The sequence below is a fragment of the Galleria mellonella genome, unplaced genomic scaffold (genome assembly GCF_026898425.1).
Source record: "Galleria mellonella isolate WM207_F2 unplaced genomic scaffold, CSIRO_AGI_GalMel_v1 utg28, whole genome shotgun sequence".
NCBI classification, from domain to species: domain Eukaryota; kingdom Metazoa; phylum Arthropoda; class Insecta; order Lepidoptera; family Pyralidae; genus Galleria; species Galleria mellonella.
In genome coordinates, this window is record NW_026442064.1 from 3887345 (window position 1) to 3908932 (window position 21588).

At 32.0% G+C, this 21588-nt stretch overlaps 1 protein-coding gene across 1 annotated transcript in view; it reads left to right on the forward strand.

The window, feature by feature from the left end:
• Positions 1 to 2571: 2571 nt before the first annotated feature.
• LOC113516971 (LIM/homeobox protein Lhx9-like) overlaps positions 2572 to 21588 on the forward strand; it is a 55552-nt gene continuing 36535 nt past the window's right edge. Inside the window, exon 1 of the mRNA XM_052895502.1 lies at positions 2572 to 2666. The gene's annotated coding sequence lies outside the window, so the exon portion shown is untranslated. The remainder of the gene's footprint in view (positions 2667 to 21588) is intronic.

The following is a 21588-nucleotide window of genomic DNA, read 5'->3' on the forward strand; positions in this document are numbered from 1 at the left end:
CAACACAATAAAATAAAAATATACTGAAGTTATTGCATAATTATGTATTTATAATATATTTATTTCCAAAATGTTGATATAGTTAGGTATCATAAAAGCATAGGCTACATTATAGTGTAAATTCAAGGAACTGGTTGCATAGATTTCATACTTTTTTTTTATTCAAGTTTAGTAATTAAAAAAAATACATTTTTTATATGATTCTTAGAACGGCAAGCAAGCTGATAGTTCACATGACGACGTTCAAGAAAGAAGGAGATAATTTAGAAAATCGCCTGCCAAGTGTGGCAACTACTAGCAAAATCCTTCAAGGGAGAGGGCTATGTTCTATGTTCAGCAGTGGACCGTTGATGGCTGATATGATGATGATGATTGTCTCTAGAATTCTTTTTTATATATCGAAGATTTAAGTGCACACACTCTGGATCTATAAAAATCAATGTTTTAGCAAATTTAAATTCAAATCATCTGTATTCAAATAGACAAGGGCATTTAAATCGTTATTTTTTATGAATACAGGGTTCGGGAAGTTGTTATCTATTGAAAAGAGCCCCCAAAAAACTCAACAGAGTAACTGTTGTATTTTTTTTTTATATGTCTTAATATTATCTATATTAATTTAAATATATACACTGTATATTTTTAAGTAAATAGTTTGTTCATACAGTATTGTGGAGAATGAATAAATATTTTGAATTTGAATTTATTTAAATGTACTATGTCTAAAATCTAAAAGGTCTCACCTTTTAGGTCTTAAAAAAGTCCATTCATGATCGACTATTCGTAATATCATGCATATTTGTCATTCAAATAAATGTTCTATCTGTCTATCTACTCATAACTTACATAAAAAAAGTGTTGGTGAATATTTAAATACAAAATCTTTATAAACGGATTCGAACTCACGACATTTGCGCATTACTAGCCGTGGCACTGAACCACTAGGCCACGACGTTTCTTATTATTAGTACGTGTGAAATGCTTATTATTTTAATTACAAAACAAAAACGGATTTGATATGTAAGAAGTTACACACCGCTGATTCTGACGTGGTGAATGAAGTGGTGATGAAAGATTGAAACAATGATAATTCTTAATTAATTTGAGATCGTCAGAACTGGGCCGGTGCCGGTTGCGTGCTGTATCTGATGCTACTATGTAGCCTTTATAGAACTAATATATTTTTAAATAGCTTTACGGCTTTAGATGTTTCCGTATAGCTCATCTTTCATTTATTTTTAATTATTTTTAAATTAGTTTTATTGTAGTATATTGTAGTAGTATTAATTATTATATTTTCGAAGATATTATCTATTTGATTCCACATCTTAATGTTGTTATTACAAAGCTTTAATAGTAGAAGGAGACTGTACAAAAGTTGTTCGCTTTCGCACCTCTGTTTCATTTATGTTTCAACCGTAAATCAGTTATGTTTGCATGGCTGTGTTTCGGTTTGAAGGGTGGGATATGGCAGTGAATTTACAGGGTACATCCAGCAGCACGACTCATTTTACATATTTATAGATATATCGTACAAAAACAAATGGAGTATCAAAATTAATATCGACCTGGTGACTGAAATAAAAAATTTGCCAAAAAAAAAATTTTAGGGTGGATCACCCTTATCATTGAGGGGTATGAAAAATAGATGTTGGCCGATTCTCAGACCTACCGAATATGCACACAAAATTTCATGAAAATCGGTAAAGCCGTTTCGGAGGAGTTTGGTAACAAACATCGTGACACGAGAATTTTATATATTAGATATTCCTATACAACGAACTAGGTGCCTATATAGACTTGTATAGTGTCCTTCGAAATAGGCGTAAGGTAGGTAACCTAACGTTATTTCTTTAAGTTCGGCGACGAGCACGGAATACCTGATATCAAGTTTTTTAATGAATTAAAATTCTGTTTACCATCAAGCTCATTGTTCACTTGTTTACCACTATCGGGCTATAAAAAATTACCTACCAAGATTTTCAAGTAAAAAAGAATTAACTGATATAGTGTTATTTTTGGCGTACGTCTCCATAATAAACAAAACATAAAAAATAAACAAAAAGGAAAAAAAAGATACCGCTAACCAGACTGGCTGCGTTGGATTAACTGTTTTCGAATTAATTCAGAAATATTTTGTACATTTGTACCGCCGCCGCCGTAAGCCTCGACTCAAGTAATCAATGTTTTGCCACAAATCGCCAAAGATGTATTTACATTATTTTCAAAAACGCTATGAATAAACACCGATTCAATTTACAAATTTAATTTACCAATTTAAAACTTACATCTTAGCAGTTTAAGTTCCAATTTGGTTAACGAACGAGAACCGTTACATCGCTATTCAATGCGAATAATTTTTCAAATATCGAACGCGTACTGGCTTCTCCTTCTCGCTCGGTGTAACTACGATTTTTTAGATTAAAACGAGACGGATATACAGGGAGTGCTTCGCCGATGAACCCTCGCTCGGGAGAAGCTCGCACGGGATTGGCGACAGTGAATATAGGCGTGGCAACGTCGCGGAACCGCATCGCCCCTTCAGATGTCTGCCGATTTGAACAGTGCCGTGTAAAATATCAAACAGTTGAATGCGTATTGTAGCTGTTTGACAGCGTAATACCGGGCCACGCGACGTTGCCGTCTCGCGCTTTTACTTTTAGGAGGTAAAATTTGAATTAAGCTATTTAAAGGTGTTAGTGTACGCTTCAGGGCTGTTGTATGAGTTATAAGCCCCGATTAGTGATTATATATTTTAAGATTTATTTGAGTATGAATGATTAATGCTGTAATGGTGTAACTCTGTTTTGATTTGCGTGTGTATATATTTCGTCTTCGTTTAGTTTTCAATGGGTTGTTTTATTATTTTTATTTGTATTGGCAATTAATTATGTGTGTAGTTTGTTTATTATGGTTATGTAGTAAACACATGATGTGGTTACTCTTAGATGTATGTGTGATCGATATTTTTTTTAGCTATGAATCTATGAATTTCTGATATCAACATTTATGATATTGCGTAGAAATATTTAGATAGATGTTTTAGAAACAATAGCTGTCAGTAAGTTTCGAGGTAATATTACAGTTAATAGTCACATATGTTGTAATGATAATGAAACATAATTTTAATGAAAGTATCAAGGAAATTATTATTTTTTTGTTTATATATATAAATTTTACACGTAAATAAACTGAAAACCGCACACTGATTTTTACTAATTGAACATTATCTCACTTATAAATAAATATATGTGAAATGTCATACATTAATTAGTAGGAATAAGAGAATGGTAATTATTTATGACTATACAGTAACAGTATCTACTGTTACTGTAAAGTGTAGGCAACCTTCATGTTAGTACCACTAATATTATAAATGTAAGATTTTTGATACTTTGGTAATCAATTACGCATAGCCGCCTAGACAGTTTTGGATAAAATTCGGTACACGAGTAATTCATCACACAGATTAAAATGTAGGATATTTTTATCTTAATTCACACGGTGAAATCCTCGAGATACAGATGTGATATAATTATATAAATTTAATGACAAATCGTCATAGTCGTAGAATACTGACGGATCTTTATATGTAATATTTGTCAGATCTGTCAGTATTCTACGACTATGACGAAATGTGCATGGTGTTAGTCGATCATGCATAGGCTTTTAACGACCATGTAATTTTAGATATAGTACATTTAAATAAATACACATAATGTTAACAGAAATTTAAAAGAGTAACCAATTGTTGAGTTTCTAGCGGGCTCTTCTCAATATATAACAACTTTTCGAACCCTGCAGTAGATTTAAAAAAAGAATGACGATTTAAAAATGCTTGTAAACAAGTCTATTTGAATAAAGATGATTTGAATTTGAATTTAAATATGACATCAAATAATCATGTTTTACTGTTTTTAACCGCGACTTCGTCTACTAGGTACGTAGACCAGAATAAAAAATAGTCTATGATTTTTTCTATTCCATATACTTACATAAGTACTATAACACTACGTGTATACACCAAATTTCACGATGATTGGTTCATTACTAAGGTTAAGGGGCTAGGAGGTAACAAACAAACAAAAACGTCGGCTTTCACATTTAATATATTAGTATGGATTTAAGCTTATATACGTATATGTATTGGGGAAATTTGTTTAGTCTCATTAATATCAATTTATCGCTAATTTTTTAAAATTTTCTGTGTAAAAAATTCTAATAGGTATTATAGGAGTAGGTATTAAATATATTGATGTTACTAATGGGAGACGGGCGTGACAAATATATATGTATCTATATATGTATGTAAACAAATAAAGTAGTGAATTGGTAGGAAATGTGATATGGCAATAAGTATATCCTTTCGTAATATAATATTTATATATATATATAATATTTCGTAATTCGATATATACGTAAGTACGAGAGGTAGAGAGTAGGTATTTTACTGTGCAAAATAAAACCGCACCTTCGTTCCGCAATGATTTTCACTATCTATCATTACAATCATCAAGATTTTATTATCTACCTATAAAAAATTTACAAGTTCTTTTTTAATATAGACGATACTATGTTTGTGTAAAATATACTTAAGCGACATAAAGATAAAGTATTTTTCTTAACAACCTTACTTTTCAGATAAGGCCTTTTTAAAACCAATAAAGCTTTATTTTTTCCCTTACATTCAAAGTTCGTTTACACTACAATTGGTAATTCACTGATAAATCCATTCAATACTTCTTTACTTAATTAATTAACAGATAATTAAGTGATTCGAATAATTGAACTAGGTGTTTAAGAGAGGCTTATACCACGCAATATACCTAATTACCTATCTATAAGAAGCATGTTAATTGCGTTAAATGAAATGCTTGTGCTAATTGTTGAGGTCTTATTCATTTATTACGATGAAGCTATTCACTTAGTTATACCAATATGTACTTATGTTCCCCTGAGTACGTCCATTGGACCTTCTGACCGGACATTTCCATGGGTTTATCTAAAATACTGTCGTCAATGGATCGTCTTTTGTTATTTTCTTAAATCAATCTTCTTCTGGGTCGGCTACGTGTACGAGACACCCGTTCGTGTTGCAGCCGTTTTTTTTTATACAACTTAAAATGGCAAACAAGCTGACGGTCCACCTGATGGAAAGTGGTAACCGTCGCCTACAGACATGAGCAGTACCATGGACATAACAGATTAAACTTTTTCGCCCACTATATCCCCCATGCGTTGCCATTCCTGAGGACTCAGGTGTTATTCCTCTGTACCCATTAAATTCACGCGTCTATAGGCTACAGTAATCATTTACTATCAAACGGGCTGTATGCTTATTTGCCACCTTTGTGGTGCCAGGGACCATCGTGGCTAAATCCTTGTGAGTTCGTCACGATCGGCCAACTGACCTGCTTTTATACTCTATCTATCATTATTCAATGGTGTCCAGCGTATATCGATAGCGCAAGCAAAGTATGGTTACTTTGCTTGCGCTATCGGTATACGCTGGATACGGCTACAATGGATGATAATGGAGTGGTCTCCATTATCATCCATTAAAACTGGATTAAGTTACGAGTGTTTTACAACAGTCAAGCATTCCCGACTCAACGTATTTGAGTCGTCAATTAATCCGGTTGTTCTTATATTAAAATATATTATAATGTATACTTACAAAACATTCAACAATAAGAAGACACGATACTGAATCCTTCAAGAAAAGAGTGATTCTTACGCAAAGCCCAGCAATTCTTCTTGTATTGAGTATAGTTACTTAGATACCATCATGTACGTACGTTTACTTCAGTGTAATAAAAAAAAATGCCAAAGATCTAAGATCCATTTTTCCATCTACTTAAAAGCTACTATTACTTCAAGTTACAAATCACCCCCCAAGCCTCTACACAATGCCCCCATTTTTTTTCTGGGCCTCTTACCATTCTTCCTCTTACAATTTCTTGCCCTTCAGGCCTGCAGCGCCTACAAGGGAGTATTATCGCCCACTTTGGGAAAGGCAGTTCTAAACAACGTTACCAGAGGGAGACTTTGTACAAAAGTCGTTTGCTTGGGTACCTCTGTCCCATTCGTGTTTCAACCTTAAAGCAGTTGTGTTTGCATGGCTGTGTTTCGGTTTGAGGGTGGGATATGGCGTGAACTTACAGGATACAGAGGAATAACACCTGAGTCCTCAGGAATGGCAACGCATGGGGGATATCATGGGCGAAACAGTATACTCTGTTACGTCCATGGTATTGCTCATGTCTATAGGCGACGGTTACCACTTTCCATCAGGTGGGCCGTCAGCTTGTTTGCCATTCTAAGTTGTATAAAAAAAACGACTCACGGCACTTTTGAACCCCCCCCCCCTTCCCTCTAAGTTTTACTGATCAAGACCATACTATAACAGCTATTGTATTGAATTGTATCAACTGTTAACTGTCCACTGTTGGATATAGCTAAAAAGATCATTAGTTGCCTCTTACGACACCCACGGGACAATAAGGGGTTACCCACTCTATGCTAGGACCACACGGCATCTAACTAGTTATAATGCAACATAATTATAAAAGCAAAATCTTATACAAAACATAATATTTCGATTGCTAAATAAATCTAATAAACTATTAAAACTAAAGCTAAAAATAAAATTTATCTGAAACACTTAAAAATAAAGTATTTCATTAGTTGAATATGTTGGCGTGGAATTACTAAGTCTTCCATAGGGACTAACTAAAATTACATGAGATTTCATAACTTTTTGCATGGAACAATTGCGTTGCGAGGCTTGGCATTTTTTTTATAATACATTTTATGCTTCTGATTGGATATTATTAGTAAGTATTAGTAGTAAGTATTAGTAGTAAGTATCTATTTATGTTTTATATTTATTTTTGTTTATTTTTTAATATTTTTTATATAATGCAATTGTTTATTTAGCCAAATAAGTGAATACATTGTTGCATAAAGATTAAAATGATACATGAATTAGTGCATTCGCATGCTCGTATGTTTGTTTTGCAATTCCTTTGTGAATCATAAAGGCCATTTGTATTTCTTTCACTTTAAAGTACATTGCTTTGTTTATTGTAAAAAAATATTTTGTGTTTAGTTTTTAAGGCCATTGTTTAACAATATTTAGGTGAAGGTGAATATTTTACATCACAGTGTTTTTTTTTTTAAATCTATTTTGTCTATTATCTTCCATTTACTATTAGACCCTGATGATAATATGACAGTGCCAGTATACTTTGAGGGTTTTTTTTTTAATAATAATCTATTATTCATATTCTATTGCTGATTTGAATAAGTCTTCATCATATCACAATTCAGCTTATTCATAAGTTTGTAATTTTCAAAGAGTTAGAGGTAATAGATGTAGCTATACTAAAGGAAAACTTTGTACAAAATTTGTTTGCTTGGGCACCAATGTCCTGTACGTGTTTCTGTCATGAAGCAGTTGTGTATGCATGACTGTGTTTCGGTTTGAAGGATGGGGTATGGTAGTAAATTTACAGGGTACAGAGGAATAACACCTGAGTCCTCAGGAATGGCAACGCATGGGGAGTATCATGGACGGAATAGTATATATACTCTGTTATGTTCATGGTATCTATCGGTGACGGTTATCACTTTCCATCAGATGGGCCGTCAGCTTCTTTGCCATTCTAAGTTGCATAAAAAATTTGCTAACATAGCTAAGACTGAACTTGAACCCTTTGTCAAAATATTTACTAAATTTGTAAAATTAATGAAAGATATTGATAGTATTTTGACTTATCCCAAAAACAAATCTACTAAGGTACTTGTAATGTTTTTAAAATTGCTATATCAACTAGAAACCTTGTTTGAGATACCAGAAATATTTATTAGCTGCTAGCTTTTATGCGTAACTTTGTCCATGTAACCTGGATATGTTTACTAACCGGGATAAAATGAAGCCTATATCTTTCTCCATTCTGTATACTATATGTGTACTAAATTTCATAGCGATCGGTTAAGCCATTAAAGACCTATAGCACTATAGATTTGTTTGCCATTTGTTTAAGAGAGTTGATTAATAACCGAAACTGATGCACTGTGTGGCAAGTTTTTATTGTTTTATACAAATATAATTTTTCTATTGAACATTTATGATTTTATCTCAAAATATCAAAAATTCAAAAGGTTTCGAGTATTAGCTTTATGTAAAAATATTTACATTTCTTAAAGAGCTATTTTGTGCAATGAAATCTTACGTAACATGCAGTATGTTTAATGTTCATAAATAAACATAAATAAATATGTTTATTTATGGACATAAATAAACATGTGTCTACAAATAATCCATAGCATGTGGTCCTGACATAAGCCACCCCTTCTTTTTTATGGGTATTGTAAGACTAAGAGAACATAATGGTAGAGGGATGGCCAGCAGCAGCGTCTCTCTTAAAACATCTCTAAAAGCCTAACCGCGATTGCCAATCCGCCTGCCAAGCGTGGCAACTACTAGCAAAAGTACCCATATAGCGAAGGCTTATGTTCAGGAGCAAACAGTAAATGGCTTATATGAAAAAAAATGAAACAAATACTACTAAACTTACGCGCTTGTACTACATTTACTAAATAACTAAAAAAAAAAAAACTAAATACAACAAATATCTTTTTTAAAGGGGGTCGAACCGGCGACTATCGGAAGGTTAGATGGTGTGTTACCGCTAGACCACCGAGGTCGTCAAATGTTTGTTAATATTATATTTATGATATTTAAATAATAGTTTTGTCTGTATAAAATATCAATTAAAACTGAATTCTAAATTTAGGCTCGTTGAACGTTCGTTATTCAAACGTGCCTTCCTCCCCTTCTGTACATTTAGATCCCCTTACTGGGAATTTGTTACTAGGCTACCATAACCCTTTGAAAGGTAAGATTTTATTATGTGTTGAAGTTTTTAAATTACGATCAGATGAGTATGAGCGGTCCGTTGCCCAAGTTTTTACATGTATAAACTTGGGTGACGTCATTAAGTAGTAAGGTTTATGTATTATTTTTTATTATATCCACCGATAACTGTCCACTGCTCAACATATGCCTTCCTATGCCTTCCTCTATTGAAAGGTTTTGTCTGTAGCGGTCATGCTTAGCACACAGGTTGTCAACTGTAGGCTTTGGTAATGTTTTAAGAGGGACGCTGCCAAATCATTCCGCGACCATTATGTTCCCTTAGTCACCTCTTACGACACCCACGGAAAAGAATGAGGTGGTACAATATATGCCAGAACCAAACGGCAATGTCTATATATTGTAGTTATAATATATACATACTAGCTGTATCCTGCGGCTTTGAATGAATGAATGAATGAGTATACTTTATTTGCATTATACAATATAGGAAAAAAACAAGGTAATTTACAAACACAACGATACAATTGTATAAGTACAGTAAAGCGGTCTTATTGCTGAGAGCAATCTTTTCAAGACAACCTTAAGGTAATGGACTAATTGTTGTACAAGTAGGTATGATAGTACTGTATAATTAAAAAATCATCTTTTGCAAATTAAAAATATATAAAAGTTAAATAAATTTGCCTACTTTCCTGCGTGAATCAAGATATAAAGTATCCTGTGTGATTAGTTAGGATATAATTTATTTGTTTATTAAATTTTATTAAATCTATTCGGTAGTTCATTTTATGTGAAAGAGTAACAAACATCAATCTATTCATTTATCGGTACAAACTTTCGTATTTATAATGTTAATGATAGAGTAGGCCCAATTATAGATATATCAAGTATCTATTTACTCAATATACAGTTTGTTAATGAACGTAACCCATTTTTTTAAATTAGTGTTAGTATTAATAAATAGATGCTCGAAAAAATTGTTTTTCCTAGAAATACTTTTTCTCAAACATGCTTGGAAATGTGAGCATTATTTCTACAATCTTCTTCGAGATAAATCAAAATTGCCGTACTGGCTAGATACATGCGGGCAGCGGTCGGCAAAATTTGTATGAAAATCCATATCTGTCGTGTTTTGCAGCCAGATAAATTACTATGTAAACTCATATCTGTCCTGTGATTTTAAAATGGAATGACGTTTTATGAGTACTTCGAAACATGGCTACCAAGGAGGTAATTAATAAAAGGTTTTATTTAAATTTCGGACTGGGTTGCAAATAGAAAGCATATTGAAAAAAAAACAAAGGAACATTATGGCGCGTGAAAAATTATTATTGTTCGTTATTCTTCATTGAACTAAAAAAGTAAAATTATGTTTTTGATTTCCTCGCATTGTTTGAGAAAGTACTATACAAGCCTTGGCCGCAACTAGGCATTGATGCACTCACGTATGTGTGCCTCGGCTACGCCTCGGCCCACATTTGCACGTTCGTCCATCAATGTCTCAGTTGCTGGCCGCTGCAGTAATGTACTAATATATTACCTACCATCACTAAAACTAAAAAAAATATTATTCTCGAAAAATAACGACTAGGTATATTTGTAGATACCAACGGCATTACTTACATAAGAATAGTTATGTATTTACCTTGTACCTGTGCAATGCTAGTGGTATAGATACAGATTGTTATTTTTTTTTTCGAAAGTTTTATTTAATTTTTATTAAAGAATAAATAAATAGCTCTAAAATTCCATTATAACAAAACAGTAAAGACTAAAAGCCAGGTTTTCACAAATAAAAACTAGTTTAACTAAATGCATACGACATTACTAATATGTACATATTAGTGATGTCGTATGCAACTAAATTAAACTTAAAGTAATAGGTACAAACATTAGTCGTGTAGGCCCTTAAGCCACCCCTTCCTTTCCTGTGGGTGTCGTAAGAGGCGACTAAGGGAGAGCGAGGGATGAGCAGCAATGTTCCTCTTAAAACGTCCCCAGAGCCTAACTGTGGTTGCCAATCCTCCTAGTACCTCAAGCTGGTACTTTTTATTATATTTTGTCAAGAAAAAAATAAACCGTTCATTAATTCGTTCATTTATATTTCAAGTTTTCGAATTTTAATGGCAAAAAATTGTTATCAGAATACACAGATAGTTAAGATACAGGTAATACGAAATCGAAAATGGAATATTTATTTTTATTTTTATTAAAAATTATAACAATAAATTTTCCCGTAATGAGTGGATGAAATAAAAACTAGGTTGTTATGGGAAATGTTGCGTTTGTTTAAAATTGGTAATTTATTTAATCGAAATACTTATCACATTAAATTTTGAATGCAGCAACGACGAATACATTTATCAGAATTTTATTTGATTTCAGTATTTACTTAAATTTTTAAATAATTACGCTTACATTATCGTTTTCCTCGATATTGAATGTGCCTTATTTATTAAGTTATTGTGTGATTTATATAATTTATTAATTTATTGAAATACATTTTTTTATTTTAAATACACTATCGAGACTTAATGCGACGCAATTACAGGGAAATAGTACCTGCACACCTAATTCTATTACCCACTTACTTATGTGGTCCTATTGTGACTAACATATATTTCAAAACCTCGGCAAAAAAATATCAGGTATATAGGTATTAAACTATAAGTTATATTACGCTTTAAGATTTATTTAAAATATGTTTTTTTTATGCAACTTACGAATGGCAAAGAAGCTGACGGCCCAACTGATGGAATGTAGTAACCGTCACCTATAGTTTTGAGCAGTACCATGGACATAACAGAGTATACTGTTTCGCCCATTAACCCCCCCCCCCCCTCCCAGGCATTGCCATTATATCTGCTATATCTCACCCTTTAAATCGAAATACAGGCCATGTAAATACAACTGCTTCACGGTAGAAACACGAATGGTGCAGAGGTGCCCAAGCAAAGACTTTTGTATTTTTGTGCCAACAATGTGAAAGTTTAATATTAACTATTACCATTTTTATATTTTAAATATTTTTTTTTATAAAAGTTTTTATGTTTGCTACCAACACAATTAATTCATTTAATTTGGTAAACACGTAATATTTCGCTTATAGTATTATTTAGGCTACATTTTATTTCGGTCACGCAGATGAAGTTGCGGGTTTAGACTAGTATTATAAATGCAAAACTGAGCTTGCTTTTATGTTATTTTTGTTAACTTTTTGCGCTCTGACAACGTAATCAATTGTCATGATTATTATATGAATTGTATGTATTTGAATGATTGTATGGATAGAAAAGAATACATTTGTACTTTTTAAATATATCCTGGTTAAACAAACGAAGTTGCGGGTAAAAACTAGTATGTACTATGTTCTATAACAATTACAGGCGTCTATAGGCTACGGTAACCCCATTTACCAGGGTGGAAAGGGATTGTTAATAATGGAGACTGAGAATCCCATTGCTAGCAATATACCCAATCAGGTTGACCTCCTCGCGGTTCCTCCTGGAAACTGTCATGGTTAATTCGTGATGAATTCATCATGATGGGCTTACGGACCTGTTTACATTCTCATCTATCACCCTTCACTGGTGCTCCGCCGGCGTATCCCGTTAGCGCAGGCGGAGTTACAACTCCATATTCACCCATCAAAAAAAAAACCCATTTACCATATCAGATGAGCCATATATTTGTTTGCCACCGTGGTAATATAAGAAAAAATATTAAATAAATAACCAAATGTTTAATTATAAGTTAATGCAATATGGAGATGACTACGAATAAGGGGAAAACAATAATAACTCCCCGCGTACTCACCTGCAGATGTATTTCATATCGTAATAATTATATCGAGGAGAGCTTGAGTTTCCCAATTTTTCCTACTAATGGTATGTAACCATAGGATACGCACCTTCATTATTTAATATGTGTGTACGAAAAGAATATTTTACATTATAATACATTCAATATTATTCAGTATTTATTATTCAGAAGTCATTCAAATTATTTAAATATTATTTGTCAGCGGACTTCTACTGCGTGATAGGAATAAATCAATTGATAAGGGTAAAAAGTTAAGCTTAGAATGACAAACAAGCTAAAGGTCCGTAAGAGTCAAGAGGTCAACAAGACGACGAAAATCCGTCCGTTGTCTGTGGATATAAACAGCATCATGGCCACCATATATTATGCCCATGTTAACTCTTATGCGTTGCCATTTTTGATGATGTTATTTTCCCGTACCCTATAATTTCACCACATTCCACCCATCAAATTGAAACAGTTATAAAAGCGTTACCGTCATAATTAACGCAAACTTGTTAAGGAAACTTATTTCACATTTATAAAAATTACCAGCTTTTGAATAATATTAAAAATGTTTTATATTTTTAATATTATATTAAGGAGAGTCATCACTGTTGTCCCAGATGGGGTAGACAGAACCACTAAATATTATAAACATAACGGGCCTTTTATTATCCTTTATTATACATAGGGAATGACAAAGTTTTGTAAACACAACGTTTGAGTTGCAAGTCTTGGTTTAATTATTAATATTTTCATTTAAGCATCACAAAAGAACCTCTGCTGAAGTTTTCCGTAGAGATTATATCATGGCTTAATAAAAAGGCCGAAGAAGGTTTATGGATGTGGCAATCTTTGGTGTTGCAATCTTCAAAGGCCAATTAGTGACTGTTTACAATTGGGATCGTTCACTTGTTTGCAATCATTGGGATATAAAAGAATCTGATATCAAAGACCCTGAATACTAAATTTTTACACACATGAATCTACAATCTCTTTAAATTCCACCATATCAATGCTTATCGTATAATTAGTTATCAATTTAGAATAGATTTCTTCAATAAGAAAAACACCAAATAGTCTGACGACTAAAGGTTTAAGAAACGGTAACTACTACAAGTACATTTCAAAGTAATAAGGTCGTAAGTAATCTGTTGGCAATTTAATATAGTTCATGGTAACTATTCGTATTTGAAGTTTGAAAAAAAATTATGATCCTGGCTGTAAAAGGTAGAAGACAAAATAGTTTATGAAGTAAACACAACTCTTGATTTTTACTGGAATTTACTGTTTGAATAAATCCAGTAAATGTAACCCACGAATATAAAAAACTAATGACCTAGAGGTCTAAGAAGTAAAGTATTTTCCTTTTGCTACTCTTGGTTTCTACGAGCCAGTTACAGTTTTTATGAACTTTATTATGTTTATAAATACAGGGCGCAAATAGCTAAATATCTCTCAGCTTCAGTCGAGGTTTTGACTTCATCTGGTCTTTACAGTTTGAATGAACTGAATTTACCATATGACCTGTGACTGCAGAATCGATGACTTCACGAGGCGATGCACATCCTCTGTATACTTTAGATATTATTGTATAATAGATAAATACAACCTTTCGCAGCTTTTTGGCCTCTGCAAGTGTTCACAAACCACAAACGGGAGCTGGCCAAATAACCTCAGCTGATCGTTTGATCTCATTTTCTCTTTAGAGTTTGAATGAACTTTATGACCCGTGACTACAAAGCGGTTGAAGATTCGGTACTGTACATAATAATTTGAACCTTCTAATCGTTAATGGTTCATACAGTTCGAATAAATTTTTGAGTCATGACTAAAAAGTGGTTGAAGATCTAGTGGCCTATGGGGTATAATTACCTCAACTTTTAGCATCAATAGATGCTAAAAGTCTTTATATATCGAATAAATATTATCAGTCATGATTCCAATAGAGTCTGGAAACCAAATGGTCCAAGAGGTACCTCATATACATAAAACTCCTTACCGTTCTTATTCGCTATTGGAATTTACTGTATGAATTAACTTTATGACCCCCGGATCATAAAGTTCATTTGACGTCAATATCTTGTTTTTAAAGGAATAGTTTAGATCGATAGAAAGATGTACAAAATAAATAAAAATCTTACTATCTGTACTTGGTCACGGGAAATATGAAAATTTAACTAAACTCGTAATTTCTGAACGATAGAACGTTTAATAAACAAACAGTAATCAACAGTAACTATAAAATGAATTTATTTTTCGTATTTCGTATCTATTGTTTACGCTACCAGTTGTTTTATGTTCAAATAACTGTAGAGCTTTTATTTGAACAGTCCTTTTATGTAAATCGTTAGTAGTAATTATTTGTTGTTGTTGAAAGGCAAAACAAATAACTTTCCTGATCGATGTGATATCGTAATCTGTACTTATTACATTATAAAGAGGAAAGGTTGGATTGTTTGTTTGTTTATTTGTAAGAGATGAACTATTCTAATTCTATGATTTTATGTTATGTGATCTTAACATGGAAAGAGCTGCCCCTTCCTTTCCCGTAGGTGTCGTAGAAGGCAACTAAAGAAACTTCAAGGGATGGGCAGCAGCGTCCTTCCTAAAACTTCACCAAAGGCTAACCGTGGTTGCCAACCCGCCTGCTAAGCGTGGCAACAACTGGCAAAATTCCTCTTTATGGGGGAGTTCTATGTTTAGCACTGGACATGTAATGGCTGATATGACGATGGAGAACAGATAATTTTAAAACTACTATGAAAGCTACATTATTAATGAATAATATAGGCCATAGATTAGTTTCGAAAATCCTATCTACCCGTGCAAAGACAGGGTTGTCTTTGCACGGATAGATAGGATTCCACCCGGATCGCTGTCTGTTTAGGTATATAATAATAACACAGTGTAAGAAGTCTTTACATGTGTACTGTAATAATATGCTGTTAATACATTTCTTGCTTTGTTTCATAAATTAAATTATTATTATTGTTATAAACTTAAAAGATGTTAAGAAATAGGTTTGCTCAGAGTAATAAAACACTACGTTAGACAAAATAACAGTCAACAGTGCATTTTACATCTTAGCAACTGCCGAGTGAGAATAAAGGGGAGAGGTTTAGAAAAGGAGGGAGAAGGGTGTATCGCGTTTTAAGGGTGTATTAGGGTGGAGGGTATGTTTAAGGGGTGTTCCGCCCATACGTTTAAAGGGCGGCTTTTCCCTAACTTCTTTGTAATATTCATTGCAGTTGCAATACGCTTATTTATGAAGTTATCATGTTAACATTACTAATATTGAAAATGAGTTTGCTTGTTTGTTTGTTACTATATAGCGCCTTAACGGCTTAATTAATCAATATGAAATTTGGTATACACATATATATATTCTTTATTGCACTAAAACATACAGTAACAACAATAAGTTAATAACATTGTTGGCAAAGGAGAACTTATCTCTAAAAGAGATTTCTTCCAGTCAACCTAACGCAGTGGCATAGGAAGTAGTGAGTGGGCAGTAGTAGTGCAAAACCGATATTAAAATAAATATTTATATAAATTATAAATCTATATAACATACTGTATTGGATAGAGGAGAATATAGGAAACTTTTCATCCCGATCAGAAAACATATTTCGGTCACGAGGACGAAGTCGCGAGTAAAAGGTAGTAATTAAGAATTTGAAATTTGAAATAATTTCACTACTCATTACCAAGGTATATTATAGTAGGTATTCAGAAATTTCTGGACCATAAACTATAGCTATCTAGTATATATAAGTATAACATTTTTTTATGTACTTATTATTGTTTGTGATTTTCTTTCATAGTTTTGTGAAGAAAACACGTCTCAATGTCCATTTTTTCTCCACAAAACAATTAATAAGTCAATATTTATTTGGTTATAATTAAAGTCATTGCTTATTGAAGAGTAAAATTTACTCGCTTAACCTACTCTGCAACTATGAAGTGTATGACTATAAAAATTACCTAACGATAGCATAAAATTGGAAAGAATGAAATTTGAACAATAGGCATTCAAGCCACAATACCTTTGCCTCACATTGTTTATGAAACAAAAGTTACTAACCGTTAAAACCGAGGAAATGGACGCGATCGTTAAAATTATCGATCGATATAAAATAATTATTAAAAACACCGTAAATACATTTTTATGACGGTCACACACACACCGTTTTTGATTTTATGTGGCTTGATTAGTGAAAATATTTAGATTGTCGAACTTTGGCGGCCATTTTCCGTGTTCGTTAACGGCGTGTTACATACATTTAATTTGCATTAACAATTGTATATGGAAATTAAGACATTTCTATACATAATGGTTATAAAACAATCTTTTAAAATTGTTCAACTGATAATAATATAGTTTTTAGCCTACTTCGAAAAGAATGAGGGGAAATTATGATACGATGTTGAAATACGAATCTAAAAACCAAGTAAGACTGACCGACCCACATGAGTAATTATGATTAAATTAAAAAAAGTACTTTATAATAATAAAAAAAAAAACATAAATAATACTGTTTAAGATCGTGCAAAAATGCTGTTAAAAATATTATTAGAGTATTCAAACAAAATTCGTATATAAATCAATTTTTGAGCCGAAGAATATATGATATGAAGTTATCAAAGTATAACTTCATTTCATACATACTTCGGACATTAACATATAAAGACGATGCATCTGCCAAAAATTGGCTGTAATTTGAATATTTTTTTTTTAAATATATGCTCCATCTAGATGTATTTAATCGAATTGAGCAATTTAAATTACATTTTATCGAAGATTTTCACACTCTTGGATTAAACAATCATACAAGAACAAAAATTGTCTGATTTCAAAAATAGAACGCTGTGGTAACGAAAACCAAAGATAAAATTTATTTTCTTTTTTTAGTCTAAAGGAATTCTTTCGAGAAACACTTTTAGTAGGATTTTGTGAGAATGTCGTCACAGATTGTCGACAGGAAAAAACTATTAAGCAACGGTCTTCCTCGCATTCTGCCAATCCCATTATCCCTATGTCCTACTAATATTAAAACTTTTAAATTCCTGAAGATGCTTGGATATTTGTTATTTAATCGCATTTAATACAAACTCTATCAATATATTCGAAAAAAAAAAATAGGCAATTGCTCAACTTTATCTAAATTTGTATCAGTATACTTTTATCTTAATAAAAGTGGGTAAAGTCATAAGATATTATATCACTAGTAAAGTATAATCAAATATCGAGACACATATTTTAAAATATTTTTTTATGCAACTTAGAATGGTAAACAAGCCGATGGTCCACCTGATGGAAAGTGGTAACCGTCGCCTATAGACATGAGCAGTACCATGGGCATAACAGAATGTACTGTTTCGCCCATGATACTCCCCATGCGTTGCCATTCCTAAGGACTCAGGTGTCATTCCTCTGTACCCTGTAAATTCACTACGCTATCTCACCCTTCAAACCGAAACACAGCCATGCAAACTGCTTCACAACTGCTTCACGGTAGAATTACGAATGGAACAGAGATGCTCAAGCAAACGACTTTTGTAAAAAATCTCCCTATGGTGAAATTGAACTCTCATCAGAATCGTTATTATTTAAGCTAACATACATAATTCAGCTGCAGTTTGTTTCAGACGTAATCAAAAATGACATTACCCACTCATATGAACACTGATATAAAACAGTTTACTGTTTGTGGTAATCGTTATAATAATGAATTTTATAGCACGTAAAACGTTTTATGCATTTAGATAACAAATAGTTACCAGAATAATAGTTCGATATTAGTAGGAACCGATAAATTAACACTCTGGGTACCTTACTTTAACGATCACTGTGTTACTTAAGAGTCGGCACTGCTCTTATATTGATAAAACTGAAAAATGAATTTATGAAACCATGTAGAAGTATTATTATAATAAAATAATGTATTGCAAAATGTATCTACGTATATACATAATAATTCATACGCAGTACTCTATCTATCAATGCTTCTCAGTGTCTCTTTCCAGTGCCTGTATAGAGTACGGTTATAGGTTCATTTTTTTTTTAATTTGACGCATAATTATTTTATGTTTTTATTGTTTTTACTAAATAGTCAAAAACTATGAGCAGATACTGTGTTTTTTTTTATGGGTGACAATGGAATGGTAACTCCATCCGCGCTATCGGTATACACAGGCGGGGCACCAGTAAAAGATGATAGCTGAGGATAAAACAGGTCAGTTAGCCCATCGTGACGAATTCAACAAGAATTGTTCACGATGGTTTCCAGGGAGACCACGTGAAGGTCCATCTAATAGGACATATTGCTAGCAATGGGGCTGTGAAACTCCATTGCTAACAATCCCTTTCCCCCCGTAGATACTGTGTTGTTGTGTTGTAATGAATGCATAAATACATAGAGATTAACTAAAACGTTAATTTCATAAAATATGTTGTTATAAATCTATCAGAAAAAACTTTGCAATTATATATTTTCCTTTAGAACTTTTTAAATAATTTTTTGATAAACGTTTCGTTCCAGTTATTTTTTTTTTATACAATTTGAAAGAACAAGCAATATTAGTAGAGAATATAATGTGATATCCACGGTATTCGTCAAGTAAATTTATACTTGGCGATAGAAATACAGTACAAAAGTACTTAAGAGAACGACTTTTGCTCAAAGTTCTCTTCTTGTGATAAATTTCTGGTACATACCTACATAAATATTTTTCAATGTTATGGAATTATGTATATTCCGCGTTACCTACTTATGAATAAATAATGTCCGTTCCTAAAATTGTTCACAATAATAATATTAATAATAATTTATCTATGATATATTAATTAGAAACCATAGCATTAATAGGCATAAGGCACTAGTTTGGTTGTAGGATAATCGTATAATTAATAACGAATGTATGACTATTCGTCACGCATTATAGTTATTGTACCTACATAGTAAGTACTCACAGTGTAACTATGACGGCTCCCTATATTTAGTTGGACAAATAAAACAAAAAAAATATTATATATGTATTAGCTGTATCCCACGGTTACGCCTAGCACGTGTACATAAAGTATCCTAAGTGCTAAGTTAGGATAAAACCTGCCCGTGTACCAAGTTTTATTCAAATCCGTTCAATAGTTGTAGTAACAAGCAGCTGGTCTACCATGAAATGGAATTCCGAATTTTCGGACTCAATTTCGTGTTTTCGTTCATACCGAAATCGGTCAAGTAAATGAGCCTTCACATTTTGTTCGTCATAAATTCTACCATAAAAGTCCAAAGAAACGGTATTTTGAACATTTTTAATCTTTTTAAACAGTATGTATTATATAATTTTAACATCAAACTTTTGTTTCGTTCGGACCCGAAATTTCGAAAAACATTTCATGGTAGGCCCTCAGGTTTTTGTTCTGAACAAAAAAAGCAGATGGATTCATAAACTCTTCGATTTTAAAATATCTTAACAGATATTATATTTGTAATTCATACTATATCCATTTACTTAGTAATAATATATTATTACTAAGTAATCGATACCTAGGTACTATTGGTATTATAATACGAATAGTACCTAGGTATCGATGTAATTGTAAATATTTATTTCTCTCACAAAATAACAACATAATAAAACTTACAGCTACATAGGTTACAATTTAAAACAATCTTTGTAAGAGACTGGTATCGGTACTAGGATAACCCGTCTTACAGATCACCAGGCTCACTTTGATCATTTTATTCATTACAGCAAGTAGGTACATACGTATAAATAGTTGCGAATTTGAAACCAAAAGTTTCAAAGTGGAGATTTTTTTTAAATAGGTAGGTATATACGTTTTCGGTTTCTATCTTTAGTTTTTAGCTAGAATATGTATAAGATCTGATTTTTATCTTCTATGGTACAATCGAGTATCACTAGCGACTAGTAACTTAGTTTTTGAATGATTAAATTTATATATTTTTTTATAATTTTTGATATATATGTATACTAAAATTTAAGAAAAAATATGGGAAATATCCAATTGTTATTGATGAAGTACACACATATATATATATATATATATATATATATATATATATATATATATATATATATATATATATATATATATATGAATATTCTTCCATTTCGTTTATATTACTCAAATAAACATAAGATCAAATTGTAGCTAAATTACGAAAATTGCAATAAATTATAGATGGGAGGTACGAGAGATATTGGGTAGCATGCGGACAAAACAGACAGGTTAATGTATTTTAAATAATTGAAGATTAGTTGTGAATACTGTTTTACAAAAAAAAAAACTTCAACTATAGCAAAAAATATTTATTTTGATTTAAAAACTAAACTACTGATTCGATTTGATAAATATTTATATAACAACAATCTGAAAGTATATTAAAACTATATTTTTTTAAGGCCGTTAACAATACATAAGTTTTAGTATTAGGTATTGATAAAATGGGGATATAATTAAAGTTAAATGTACATATAAATATAAATAACTACCATACAATACCATATTATGTTTTCGCTGACACATTGGAGCACAACATTGGAGTTTAAAATTAAACCCAAAAATACTTGAGATATTGAATTTTAATTATGAACTTTACAAATTTTCTTCAGAGTTTGCTAACATGTAAGATTAGTATTTAATGGAAAAAAAAAATGGTACGGTAGGACGAAAATAATATAAAACGCCTATAATTTGTTTTCAGCAACTTTTTGCAAATGCCTATACTTAAAAGTTTGTTTGTATGTTTATTTATCAATTAATGTTATTTCAAAAAATTGTATTGTATTGTAAAATCTTTATTGTACATAATTCAAATTAAGCACTGATAAATGATTTAATATACGAATACAATGGCGGACTTATCCCA